Source organism: Stegodyphus dumicola, chromosome 6 (assembly GCF_044657685.1).
Source record: "Stegodyphus dumicola isolate Sdum_Otavi_A_Nest chromosome 6, ASM4465768v1".
In the NCBI taxonomy this organism is placed as follows: domain Eukaryota; kingdom Metazoa; phylum Arthropoda; class Arachnida; order Araneae; family Eresidae; genus Stegodyphus; species Stegodyphus dumicola.
The window spans coordinates 4,390,873-4,406,301 of record NC_140773.1 but is presented as its reverse complement, the minus strand read 5'-3'; the positions used below and the strand labels follow the sequence as shown (position 1 = coordinate 4,406,301).

The following is a 15,429-nucleotide window of genomic DNA, read 5'->3' as shown; positions in this document are numbered from 1 at the left end:
GGCGCTTCCGGATTATCGATTGTTCCGGATTTATAGATCATCAGTTTGAATCTGGTAAAGATGGCATGCAGAAATTATAAAATTAAAAATATGAAACCATAATTTATAAAATAAAGAACAATTATGATCTAGAGGGTATCGAAATTTACAAAAAGAAAAAGCTTAATATTTAATTGTTTACTTTATTAAACATTTCTTTCAATGTAAGTTGTTTAAGTTGCTTCGTTTTATGTGATAATACTTTCTCTTTAATTCTATAAACAGAGATAATTTCTTGTTCAGTGACAAAGTTCCCCTGTTCAAGTCCTATAATTGCTGTGTCGAGAATACCGCAATCAAAATTTTTTCGATTTCAATAACCTTTGTGTCACTTTCTTTACTACCGGAAGCAAATTATAATGACGAGGAATTTGATTTAAATCATATCATAGATGGAATACATCGAGATGAAATACTACATTTAGTAAGGAATTATAAGCCAAATAAAATGAAAACATCTGCCCCGAAGATAAGGATAGTGCTGACAGATCAACTTCCAATTCATTGCATGCTGCGGCGTCCCCCCCTCCCTGCAGGATAATACTTCTGATTTCTGATTCATATCACTAATTTTATCTGCCATACACGCTAACTTGCGTATATCTTTATCACTAACTAATAATATATTCTTTATTTAGGTAGCTTCTCAAGCCAAAATGATTTGATTAAATTTTCAGACACATCTGTAGTAGCAACTGATCTCAATTTTTGCAAAAGTTGTCTTGTCTCCAAGCTCAATATCAGTAATCAAACATTTAATCTGTACATTTTCACTTTCCTTAAATACATGTAATTTTAGCATCTGAATATTTTGTGGCACTTTTGTTCGTTACAATATCCCAGATACTTCCGACTAACTTAGGTTCAAGTTGTGAAATTAAATAATTTAATTTCGTTTCTTCTGAAACAATATTACTGATTTTGAACTGCACCTTGGAGAAAAAAAAAAAAAAAAAAAAAAAAAAAAAAATATTTCTGGCTTATCATTCCCAAAGAGGAGGTATTTTTACACTCCTCTTATGAAGTTCCAGCCACTGCACCTGCACCAATTCTTCTCCATGAGTCATGTGTTGTCATTTCAAAAATAAAACAGGGTCAGCAGTATGTAGTCTTGACTACTGATATTCAAACTGCATTATAATTAGAAACAGCAAGAATCACTAACGAATAGCTAAGTTAGTGTTTTTATCTTTTTGCTATTAAATGAGCCGCTGCTTGAATAACAATAGAATCAACATTAGAAAACGGAATAATCACAAATCATTATTAGTTCCTATTCAGTGTAAAATAAATATAAATATGAATAACTACTTGTTGCCATTCACCATAAAAGAAATATAAATATGAATATTAACAAAACATTAAAGTTAGTTTTACAAAATAATTAAACACATGCAAAAATATAAAATACTTGAAATAAAAAATAATTATTACTCATGCAATAACTACACATCTTAACATTAACTTTATTTAGGAATACAGTTACTTTAATTGCAGTTTGTGAATGCTTAGAATATATGAGTAGTTTATTTAATTTTACGTTTAATTCTAATCTAATAATTAATTTTCCTTATTTTCGGAAAATTGGTTATCGCAGTGGGAGAAATGTCTTGACATTTGGTAAATTCATTTAAAAATGTATTATACTTGTGCAATTAATAGCAAGCAAGCTTATCATTATTTTGGTTTTGCCTTTGTTTTTTCAGTTCAAAAAAACAAAGAAACAAGTTAACTTATATTGTTGCAAAATATTTTGTGTATTAAGTTTCTCATTTCAAGTAATCCTAACATGATCTCTTGTCATTCATTTTTAATACCAATTGTGCAGCACTAGAGCATGAGAGATCTTGAGAAATTTCACAATTTTTTAAAAATTAATGAGTTAAATTTAAATTTATGCACTTAAAGCTTTACATGTTTTGCTGTGCTCCATTGCTCCTTTTTTGATGCATTTCAGACATAAGTAATTAAAAATCATAAGATGCTCTTGCGAATTCTTTTATTAGAATTGTCAAGTTTAATTATGATTACGCATTTCTTCCAAAGTTTTCTTGACACAATGTAATATAAATTGCTGAAATATTTAACCGATTTTTTTTCCTCTTTCTGCAGGTGGTTCAGTTATAGAACTTGGAGCACAGTGAATCCATCTAATAATTATTTTTCTTATTTTCGGAAAATTGGTTATCACAGTGGGAGAAATGTCTTGACATTTGGTAAATTCATTTAAAAATGTATTATACAGTCAAAAGTCGTTAATTCGGAAACCCATAATTCGGACCTTAAAGCTAAAAAACTTTCTGCGCATGCGCCGTGTTGGCACATGCGCAGAAAGTTTTACACGTGTGCGTAAGACCTTGACTACAGCGCATATGCGTGTGCGCAAGTGCAGAATACGTTTTCGCCTGCGCATCAAATGTATAACGGACGGTGTAAGCTAAAAGCTAAGGGCAGATGTTTTTATTTTATTTGGCTTATAATTGCTTACTTGGCTTTGATATGATTTAAATCAAATGCCTCGTCCGATAGGGAAGAAAGTGACAGAGGTTATTGAAAATGAAAAAATTTCGATTGACAAATTAGTCGGTATTCTCGACACAGCAATTATAGGACTTGAACAGCGGAACTTTGTAACTGAACAAGAAATTATGTCTGTTTATAGAATTAAAGAGAATGTATTATAACATAAAAAACGAAGCAACTTAAACAACTTACATTGAAAGAAATGTTTAATAAAGTAAACAAATAAGTATTAAGCTTTTTTTTTGTAAATTTTGATACCCTTTAGATCATAATTGTTCTTTATTTCATAAATTACGGTTTCATATTTTTAATTTTATAATTCCTGCATGCCATTTTACCAGATTTAAACTGATGATCTATAATCCGGAAAAATCGATAAACCGGAGTCGCTGAAGTCCCCACGAGTCCGGATTAACGACTTTTGACTGTATACATATATATGTATATATATATTTGCAATAAGTGAAGTTGATGATATTTACGCATGTGGCATTTTACATTTTTGGTCTATATTTTAAAATTAAATATGGTTTCCTTAAGAGAGAGTAAGAGGTCTGTTATTTTTAGTTGTCTATCTTACATACATGTATAATATGTTTTGCTTTTTAAGAGGAAAAATATTAGTAAATGCAGAAAAAATATTTAGTGTTTGTGAATTCTTTATCAGATTTTCTCATTGCCACATGTTAAATACTCTCTTTTAGTGTAATATGATTAAAACTTTTAAAATTTATTTTCATTTTATAATTAATTTTTTTGATACAGTAAGAAACAAGCAATCTATATGCTTAATTAGTAGAATTACCAAATATGGGGCCTAATTGGTTTTTCTGGTGGCATTTGTCACCAAAGATAAGCAAACCCAGATACTAAGAAATGAATAATTTCTGAGAACTGTCGATTTATCATAAAGTGAGAATGAAAGCATAGTTGACATAACGCCCAAATTTGTGAAAATATGCATAAAATAGAGTTATGTAAATCCATGGAAATGATATGAAGATGCAGTGTGTAAAATAGCCAGGAGGGAAGAGGCTTTCATGTTATTTTCAGGTTATTTTCTGGTTAAAGGTCACATTCTTGATAGTGGTCATTCTATGGCTACATGAAAAATAAATTAGATACTTTTCTGTTATGCTCCTGCCACACATTTTGGAAAGTGTGTATCTAATGGAAAAATACAGCATGTGTGTATGCATCCTTATGTAAACTAATCTTACAACTTAAAATTATTTACCCATAAAAAAACCTGCCAAAATGCATAGCAGGCACATAACTGAAAAGTATCATAAATAACTTTTTTTTTAAGTAAAAAGTTTGGAATTTATTTTCTTTTAAAAAAACATTTCAGTTAAAACTCCTTTGTTTAAGTGTGCTTCTCCTTTCTTGATTTTTTTAAGCTTAAATCATCAATAAAACCCAAAATACCCAATTTGTGATTATTTCCTGCTAATTGTGTCATTTCTATAAAAATTATATAAATCAATATTTTACCTAAATGCATACTAAATCTCTCTGGATTTTGGTATTTTTTCACATCATGTGAAATTTTTGTCTTCGGGATACAGTCTGGGTTTTTTTCATTATGTGTGTTTGCACTTGCAGTACTAAATACCCTTTCAAAATTCATCTCAAAGCTTCCCCTTCATAGGGAGATGGTAAGTGCTAGGCAAATGTTTCAGCATATACGTTTATTGGATCATCTTAAAAGTTTTTGATGATAAATACTAATGAAGCAATAAAAAAAACATAAGAAAATTTGGAACTACTCTTATATGCGCCGTCAGGTCGCCAAATGTTGCGAAAAATTTCTCGCCACGGTGGCACATTACTATCTAAATTTTTGTGTACATTTCGAACTTTATGCCTAAAATGTCCCAGACCCTCTTACAACCACATCTCGTGACAGAAACCAGTGGCAGGCACATATCGCCACATTTGGTGTTACATAAGTATCATTTTGTTCTATGACTTTTTGCTTTCCTTTTGGCTGCTGAGAAATTTCTTTCATAAAAATGTTATTAGGTTCTTCATAAAGAAGTTACTGAGGCCCTGCTTGACAATCTCTCAGAGACTTTCAAAGAGATGGAAATGTGAGGGGGATCAAGGTCTGGTGAACATTAAGGATGACACAAAACATCTCAGCCATGCTGAATAGGTCTTTGCCTGATACTCTTTAAAGTGTAGGTCCGAGCATTGTCATGGTGAAAGATAACACCTCGACTATTGGTCAGTTCTGAGCAATTAGCTTCGGTTTCTGCTTTTAGAACTATCATTTGAAAAAGTATATTGCCTGACTTGGTAGCAATAATTTATGTTACACAATTTCTTTGTTGTCCCACCATACACAAAGCATTACTTTTTTGGGATGCTATCCTCTACAAAAGGAGGTTCATTTAGTGTATCCTGTAATCTTTTTTTGTAACATTATTGCATAGCATCCACTTCATGTCTCCAGTAATGAGCCATTTAAAAAAATGAGCTTCTTTATTTCTTTTTGGCAAGCTAATTGGCTGGAGAGAAGGAGGCAGAGCAAACAAAAGTGCTCGATGTGTGCCTAGCAGATCAAATGTGACTGGCGGAGTTTTTAATTAGTAGGGAGAAAATCATTTTAACAGCACACATGCTTTGAGTATTATATTTCTCATTTCTAAACCTTTGTAAAGAAAAGAAAAATTTGCTGAGGGTTTCAATATCTATATTTTGGACTGCGTACAGTAATTATTACTTTTTATGTTTAGAAGAGTCACCAGTATAGGTCACTGGTCATTAAATTAATTCAGTCTTACCAGTGACCCTACCAAAGCTAAATTCTGGAACAACTGTTTTACAGAATCTGGAAGATGTATTCATTTATGACATGGTCATTAGGGATTTATTGTGCCTGCTGCTCTCTCAAGGTCACCATTTGGATCTCTCATGAAATCCAAGGGAGCAATTAACTATCCAGATTTTTTTTTTTTAAACCACCTATGAACATGAAGCACAATGCTAACTTCACCTAGAAAAGTGCTTTACAAGTGGTAGTTTGAATAGTAGGTTTCTATCTGCAGTTTTTTATGATGATGGGAGAGAAGTTCAACTGCATGTTTTATGTTTGTTAACCTCATGGAAGGAAGGAAGAAAAGATCACTAGGCCTTATTGGGAAAATTGAAGTAAAGATTACTTGAAAAGTTGCATTTAGTGAAATATTGAGAAATTGCATTGTGTGCTCTGATAGTGATTTAACATTTAATTTTACCTTCTTCATGCTATATACATCTCTATGGCAAATAATCTTTGTCAATTATTATAATAATAATAATCTTTGTCATCTTTAGAATTTAAAAAAAATTGTTGGTGAAATAACTAATTTGTTCCTCTAATTTTTAATTAAGGACTGGTTCATACTCCTGCTGTTGACATAAAGATGGGATAATGGTTAGAGATGGTGATTGCTGCCCCAGAGAGCCCAGGTTCAATTCTCAGAGAAGGCATGTGTGTTTGTAAGTGTTTTGTTGGCAAGGGGGCACTCAAAATATGCAGCTAGCTGACACCTTTTTGAGAGTTTAATGGTAGGAGAAGGTTTAGCAACCTTCGGAATTTCATCAGCAGTTAGGCTTTATGATATCTAATATGCCTACTTGAATATTTGCCTTGTTTTAACCTGTTGATGAGTCCAGTTACTGTAATGATTAGTGATACATATTGATGGGTCTGTCTTTAAATCCTGGAGAAAGCATGGATGTATGTAAGCATATAGTGTCTCCAGCAAGGGACACTGAAAATATACAGCAAACCTGAAGTCTTTTCAAGAGATTGGTGATAGAGGGAGAAGGGTGCGAGTCTCTTGTACCACCACACCTCTCAAAATTGAGACAGAAAGCCAGGTTGGAGGTATACTTGCGAGAATGTACAGGTTCCAGTAATCATATAGTATGTAATCTACTGCTTTTAGTTAGTGATTTATTTCTTAGACTAAAACATTCTTTTTAAATTTGAGCATGTAATAAAATAAAGGTGAGAAGACAGCAAATTTTAGGATCACCCTCTAAAAATAAATAGCTAAGTAATTAGATCACATATTACATGATTACCCAGGTGCTGGCCTTTCTTCAACCTGGCTCTGTTGACACAAACATATTCATGATGTAAAAACTTCACAAAATATGATTATTTATTCTGTCCTGTTTACAAACCAAAGTCTAGATGGTAACAAAACAAGATGGTTCCAAATTGATATAGATACTATTTCTCCACTGGGAACCATTTTCTACATTTAGTTAGTAGGTAACTTGTGTATTCATGAGTTTTTAGACATAGAATTGAATACCATTTAATGAAAGGCATAATAATCAGATTTATTTTTATTTATTTATTATTTTTTTTAAGTGCAGCAATAGAGTTATCACTTTAAAGTAATGTGACATAAGTAAAATAACTGCTTTTTATGATCTTCATACATTTTAATTATTTGAACACATGCATTATATTTGTTATGATTTCAGTTTTTCTAAGTATATCTTTGTCTTTGCATATGTTAGAATTTACAGAAATCTATATTTTGACATTTACATTTTCGATAGGCTTTATCATGGCAGATGTTGATGATTGGGGTCTTTCTCCTCATATACAAGAAAAAGGAATTTCGAAATTAGTTGACAATTTAAATTTGGACAATCCTATTACACCACCTGTGCCACCTCCAATACCTCCTCCAAAGATTCCTGATGAAGCATCAAAAGACGATGATGAAAAAGATGATGAACCTGAATTAAATCCTGCTGAGATATGTCTGATGAAAAAACTTGTAAGATCTCATTTAATTGAAGTTTCTCATGATATAGATATCTAGAGAAATCCTAATTCATCTCTTTATTCTGTGAAATCGTTTGAAGAATTGAATCTGCGACCTGAACTTCTTAAAGGTGTTGTGTGGTATGGGATTTAATTCACCCTCAAAAATACAAGAGACTGCTCTTCCTACTCTTATCGCAGATTCTCCACAAAATATGATTGCTCAGTCTCAGAGTGGTATGCTTAAAACTACTGCTTTTCTTTTGGAAAGTTTGAGCAGAGTGGACACAAATTGGAAATATCCTCACGTGCTTATTTTGTCCCCCACATATGAGATAGCCATGCAGACAGGAAAAGTGGCAAAACAAATGGCAAAATTTTGTCTTAACATTGAATTTTGTTTTGCTGTTAGAGGTGAGGTTTTGCAAAGAGGAGAAAAAATTACTGCTCATTTTATGATTGGAACTCCTGGCAAAGTTTATGATTGGGCAATGCGCTATAAGTTTTTTTGATCTCAGGAAAATAAAAGTATTTGTTTTAGATGAAGCAGATGTTATGATCTCGACTCAAGGATATCAAGACCAGTCTATTCACATTCATAAGCAGCTACCGAAAGACTGTCAGATGCTGCTGTTCTCAGCTACTTGTTCTGAAGAAGTCATGCAGTTTGCAGAATTGATTGTTTCTGATCCTATTATAATTAAACTGAAAAGGGAAGAAGACAGTTTGGATAATATAGATCAGTATTACATAGTATGCAGAGATAAAGAAGAGACATTTCAAGCTTTGTGTAACATATATGGTACTGTGTTAATAGGACAGGCTATTATATTTTGCTATACCAGGAAGACTGCATCTTGGTTAGTTGAATAGCCATTCTCAATAGATTTAGAGAACTAAAAGAAAAAGTAAGTAACAATTCTTGGTAAGATGCTCTATAATTATAAAAGTAAAATTTATTTATGAAAGCAGTTTTTGCTTTTCAAAGAATAAAAATATTAATTTACCTTTAATCAAACATGGTACTAATATTCGCATCATTCAAATAAGTAATTTTCTAAATTTTTGAAATTTCTGAATTTAAAGAAAAAGAGAAATGAATTATTGATATATATGCTGTTTAATTATTCTGTGTATGGTTAGTCATTATATTTCCCAATAAAAATATTTGCAAGTTATTGCGATATAAATTTTTTAAAGTTAATTTTAATCACAAAATATAAATGGACAAAAAATATATGATAACTTGATTCAATATTGTAATTTATGTAGTTAAGACCACCCAGTAATGTCCAAAGTAAATGCCTCTGGCAGAATGAATGGCAGATGCTGTGGAAGTGACTCAGATATTGAATGTCTGATAAAGTGTCTGGAGTGATGTATTCTCCAGATATCTTTGGCAGTGTGAAAATTGCTCACATTTTGTGCAACATGACATTTGGTGTTTTTTTAGAGAGTCCGGTTATTGAACTTGTAGTAATCTCAAAAGTTTTCACACTTAGTGTGAGCACTTACCTGGAAGTAGTGTTCTTGCAGTGCGACTATTTGAAAGCAATTCTGATTGTATGACATGCTGTATTCAAGGCCAGAGCCAATGCAGCTATACCAGTAGCATTTTAGGAGACATGGGATGGCAAAAATCATATCTTCGATTGTGGCTGTGTTATCTTGTGGAAAGATTACATAGATAATTGTCAGTTTGCATGAATGTACTTGATTGTCAAGGATGGACACCAAATTAGTTTAAAGTGCCGTTTAGAGCTACTGTTAACGAAGAACACAGAAAATATATAAATGAAATATATTCAAAACAGTTTGTTCAGTAGCGGGCTGCCTCTACCCGAGGCTGGGTGCATTATGAATAAAGACAAAAAATTCTTAACTCCTTCACGCTGACTGTCACGTATACGTGCCAGCAACGAACACACTTACCAACCGGCCGACACGCAGTCGCACCAGACGATTCTACCGTTCTCTACCGACTGTCACGTATTTGTGCCAGTACTTTGGAACGTTTTTCAAACTATAATCTCTGCCACAAGATGGCACTACATGTACATTAGACCTTCTTCTCGAAATGAGAGAAGCATGACTCACATACACATGTTTTTTGATTATATAAACAAATGGGGAAATAAATGTTTCTGAATGGGGTGATTTATTAGGTCTCTTTAAATCGCAGGTGGTAGTTGTTTACTGTAAGTAGAGAAGTTTTATTTGCTCTACGGTTTGCAGTTCAGGTTTTAGAAAATAATTAGATCTTGTTAGACCCGTTGCAATGTCGAAGCGTCGAAAATGTTTAACAGAGCATGAAATAGCAGAAATGATGCAAAATGTTTCAGATATTGATTCTGATATTCTGATATTGATTCTGAAATTTTAAATGAAAGACATTTTCCAAAACTTTGTTCAGAAGAGACTGATAAGAAAATGAGACGACGATGCTTCGTTTGTTCACATTCCTGGAAAAATCCTCCAAAACGGCAAATGAGTTACTACGAGTGCAAGGAATGTAACGTAGGACTGTGTGTAGATCCCTGTTTTCAAATTTTTCATACGAAAAGAGAATTTTAAGTAATATATTTAGTTTTCAGATGTATAATGTTAAAATTCATAAAATGGTGATTAATTAAAATAAAATGTGTAAAATATGCATTTAAACAAGAAATAAGGTAATTAAAGTATATATATATAAATATCTATAAAGCATAAGCCGTTTAAATACTCTATAGAGCATTTTTAAACAATGCGTTGATACTTCGGAAATTTCATGGATTTAGGCTTAGTAGCAAAAAAGCCCCCGTCCCTGGAGAGACGCTCGCGTAAGACACTGCCGGCCTCAGCTATAAGCGCGCGTTTTCGCTACCCGGCTCGAAAGGGTTAATAAGCCATTCTTTTTTTTTTCATCACAACATTCTCACTCTTCCGGGATCACCTTTCGTTCTGTCTACAAGGAAAACATTCAAAAAACTCAGCACGCAGGCTCACTTCACAAACAGCAGAGCTTCGCGCCATTTATTTCTTCAGTTCATTTCACAACATCCTCCCTCCCCCTTTGAGACTCAGGTTGAGTCTCAAGCTCATAACAAACATTATTTAAAAGATCAAGTTTTTTTTTGGAGCTTTCACAAGTCGTCCAGAGGAGGAATATTGTTGCATCACCATTTTATCAGGTGCAGTTCCCCTTTTTAACATACATCCAGCACTAGAATTAGATTCCTCTGCACCCAGTTTCTTTTCAGGAATCATGTTTCTATCATTGGCCTGTATCTCCAGAGGAAAGATGCATTGTATTGGTCGTACAATGACTACACTATGAGTACAATGAGACTTTTTCGTGCAGCAATAGAGTTATCACTTTAAAGTAATGTGAGATAAGTAAAATAACTGCTTTTTATGATCTTCATACATTTTAATTATTTGGGACACAGGCATTATATTTATTATGATTTCAGTTTTTCTAAGTATGTCTTTGTCTTTGCATATGTTAGAATTTACAGAAATATAAATTTCATTATATTTGTTATGATTTCAGGTTTTCTAAGTATGTCTTTGTCTTTGCATATGTTAGAATTTACAGAAATCTAAATTTTGAAATTTACATTTTTGATAGGCTTTATGATGGCAGATGTTGATGATTGGGGTCTTTCTTCTGATATACAAGAGAAAGGAATTTCAAAATCAGTTGACAATTTAAATTTGGACGATCCTATTCCACCACCTGTGCCACCTCCAATACGTCCTCCAAAGATTCCTGATGAAGCATCGAAAGACGATGATGAACCTGAATTAAATCCTGCTGAGATATCTCTGATGAAAAAACTTGTGAGATCTCATTTAACTGAAGTTTCTCATAATATAGATATCCAGACAAATTCGAATTCACCTCTTTATTCTGTGAAATGTTTTGAAGAATTGAATCTGCAACCTGAACTTCTTAAAGGTGTGTTTGGTATGGGATTTAATTCACCCTCAAAAATACAAGAGACTGCTCTTCCTACTCTTATTGCAGATCCTCCACAAAATATGATTGCTCAGTCTCAGAGTGGTACCCTGAAAACTGCTGCTTTTCTTTTGACAAGTTTGAGCAGAGTGGACACAAATTTGAAATATCCTCACGTGTTTATTTTGTCCCCAACATATGAGTTAGCCATGCAGACAGGAAAAGTGACAAAACAAATGGCAAAATTTTGTCCTAACATTGAATTTTGTTTTGCTGTTAGAGGTGGGGTTTTGCAAAGAGGAGAAAAAATTACTGCTCATTTTATGATTGGAACTCCTGGTAAAGTTTATGATTGGGCAATGCGCTATAAGTTTTTTGATCTCAGGAAAATAAAAGTATTTGTTTTAGATGAAGCAGATGTTATGATCTCGACTCAAGGATATCAAGACCAGTCTATTCGCATTCATAAGCAGCTACTGAAAGACTGTCAGATGCTGCTGTTCTCAGCTACTTGTTCTGAAGAAGTCATGGAATTTGCAGAATTGATTTTTTCTGATCCTATTATAATTAAACTGAAAAGGGAAGAAGACGGTTTGGATAATATAGATCAGTATTACATAGTATGCAGAGATAAAGAAATATCAAGCTTTGTGTAACATATATATGGTACTGTGTCAATAGGACAGGCTATTATATTTTGCCATACCAGGAAGACTGCATCTTGGTTAGTTGAATAGCCATTCTCAATAGATTTAGAGAAGGAAAAGAACAAGTAAGTAACAATTCTTGGTAAGATGCTCTATAATTATAAAAGTGAAATTTATTTATGAAAGCATTTTTTGCTTTTCAAAGAATAAAAATATGAATTTACCTTTAATCAAACATGGTATTAATATTCGCATCATTCAAATGAGTAATTTTCTAAATTTTTGAAATTTCTGAATTTAAAGAAAAAGAGAAATGAATTATTGATATATATGTTGTTTAATTATTCTGTGTATGGTTAGTCATTTCTTGGATTTTTGTCATTATATTTCCCAATAAAAATATTTGCAAGTTATTGCGATAGAAATTTTTTAAAGTTAATTTTAATCACAAAATATAAATGGACAAATATATATGATAACTTGATTCAATATTGTAATTTATGTAGTTAAGACCACCCAGTAATGTCCAAAGTAAATGCCTCTGGCAGCATGAATGGCAGATGCTGTGGAAGTGACTCAGATATTGAATGTTTGATAAAGTGTCTGGAGTGATGTATTCTCCAGATATCTTTGGCAGTGTGAAAATTGCTCACATTTTGTGCAACATGACATTTGGTGTTTTTTTAGAGAATCCGGTTATTGAACTTGTAGTAATCTCAAACGTTTTTCGCACTTAGTGTGAGGACTTACCTGGAAGTAGTGTTCTTGCAGGGAGACTATTTGAAAGCAATTCAGATGGTATGACATGCTATATTCAAGGCCAGAGCCAATGCAGCTATACCAGTAGCATTTTAGGAGACATGGGATGGCAAAAATCATATCTTCGATTGTGGCTGTGTTATCTTATGGAAAGATTACATATATTAATTGTCAGCTTGCATGAATGTACTTGATTGTCAAGGATGGACACCAAATTAGTTTAAAGTGCCATTTAGAGCTACTGTTAACGAAGAACACATAAAATATATAAATCAAATATATTCAAAACAGTTTGTTCAGTTGCGGGCTGCCTCTACCCGAGGCTGGGTGCATTATGAATAAAGACAAAAAATTCTTAATAAGCCATTCTTTATTTTCATCACAACATTCTCACTCTTCCGAGATCAGCTTTCATTCTGTCTACAAGCAAAACATTCGAAAAACTCAGCACGCAGGCTGACGTCACAAACAGCAGCGCCTTGCGCCAGTTATTACTTCAGTTCATTTCACAACATACTCCCTCCCCCTTTGAGACTCAGGTTGAGTCTCAAGCTCATAACAAACATTATTTAAAAGATCAAGTTTTTTTTTTTTTTTGGAGCTTTCACAAGTTGTCCAGAGGAGGAATATTGTTGCATCACCATTTTATCAGGTGCAGTTCCCCTTTTTAACATACATCCAGCACTAGAATTAGATTCCTCTGCACCCAGTTTCTTATCAGGAATCATGTTTCTATCATTGGCCTGTATCTCCAGAGGAAAGATGCATTGTATTGGTCGTACAACTGTTCCATGCCGGGTCTTAAGTTTAACCGTACAAATCTCTCCATCACATCCAGGGATCAATTCTGTAATTCGGGCTAAGGACCAAAATAAACGTTTTCTGTTATCATCCTCCATCAGTACTTTTTCTCATACTACAGGTTCCCGAGTTCATTTTTCATTATGTTTCAACCAGTTGACTAAGGTATTCTTTTCTAAATCGTTGTCTCAGATCATTTAACAGTTTAGTTCTATACTTTAATCTCTTATTAAGACTTGACGTATTTAATTCATCAAGATCTTCAACATTGGAATTTCTGTTCTCAATAAGAAACATGGTGGGTTTCAGAGGGACTAATTCGTGAAGACCGCACCTCTCAAAATTGGGACAGAAAGCCAGGTTGGAAGTATACTTGCGAGAATGTACAGGTTCCGGTAATCATATAGTATGTGATCTACTGCGTTTAGTTAGTTATTTATTTCTTAGACTAAAACACTCTTTTTAAATTTGAGCACGCAATAAAATAAAGGTGAGAAGACAGCAAATTTTAGGGTCACCCTCTGAAAATAAATAGCTAAGTGATTAGATCACATGCTACATGATTACCCAGGTGCTGGCCTTTCTTCAACCTGGCTCTGTTGATACAAACATATTCTTGATGTAAAAACTTCACAAAATATGATTATTTAGTCTGTCATGTTTACAAACCAAAGTCTAGATGGTAACTAAACAAGATGGTTCCAAATTGAAATAGATACTATTTCTCCACTGGGAACCATTTTCTACATTTAGTTATCAGGTTCAATGTTTCTTCTAACCTTCTTCGGAAACATACAATGACCTGACTAGGAACAGAGAGCTTACTAAAGCTATGTTCACTAATTGTAGTAGGTAGACAGGATACAGACGAAGGGTATACAAAACCCTTTATTTTTCTTTATATACAATGACTTCCGTACTTCGGAATACAATGACCCTCCACTCGGGGTCTAACGTAAAAGGTATAAAAAATAAAACTAAACTCTAATTTAACTTTAGAATAACACACGTGGAAGATTGGCCTTATAATAACAGGAAGCGTATGTAGCACAGAGACTGTGAACACTACAATACGTTTAATTTATTAAGAGGATTAAAACCTCTGGCCTGGAAGGCAAATAGCAACTGCGTAACTTCTAAGGTAAGCGGCCTGCTTCGAACTCACTGCTTCCTCTCTTTTGCTTGGCAAGAAGGCCACACTTAAATACTTGGCGTTCGCCAGACAAATTTTGCATAAAAACCTTCACGCTTATAATTCTGGCTAGAAGTAGAAAATAAGAAGTGATAGTAAAGATTTAAAATAAAATAAACGTTAGTAAAACTTAAGATCCTTACATACTTCCCGCCAGAGTTAATTAGTTTGAAACTGAGGTCTAAAACGACCTTGTTGAAAACTTTTAGCTCTAGAATATAACGCGAGGCCAACCTTTTACAATCATAACTTCGTTAGAAACTAGAAAATTTAAAAGAAAGAAATTTGTTACAATAGCAGCTCCCAGGATCTACAACAATCTTTTTTTTTCATCTGTACTGCATCTAAACAAGAGCTTTATTCAATTCTGGTTCCTTCCAGAGATCTGGAAGGAAAACTAGTTTAATGAAATGTTACACAATGACATTGCAAATAACATATAGAATATACTTCTCTTAACATTCTTATTTCATTCATGACTATTTTAATTATCTCTCCCCTTGCTCTCTGACATGTGTTGTAAAAGAACACCAAACACGAATGTGTTTATGTCTATGTGTTCAACACTTCCTCCTAAAATCAAAACACTAACTGTTAAAATTCAACATAACGAGACCTCTTAACACACCCTACTTTCAACTCTAAACCCTGAGGTACTATTCTAAAAGTGGCTAACTCTAAAGTGTAGCGTCAGAGAGCCTAACTACATCATTCAACCTTTAACATATATTCGCCATGATTTAGTCTT

The 15,429-nt window shown here is 33.2% G+C and overlaps 2 pseudogenes; both read left to right on the top strand.

Annotated features, from left to right (window-relative positions):
• The first annotated feature begins 7,136 nt into the window (after positions 1-7,136).
• LOC118201529 (ATP-dependent RNA helicase DDX19A pseudogene) lies at positions 7,137-8,238 on the top strand (annotated as a pseudogene).
• A 3,035-nt stretch (positions 8,239-11,273) lies between these two features.
• Positions 11,274-12,060, top strand: LOC146996654 (DEAD-box helicase Dbp80 pseudogene; annotated as a pseudogene).
• Positions 12,061-15,429: the final 3,369 nt, after the last annotated feature.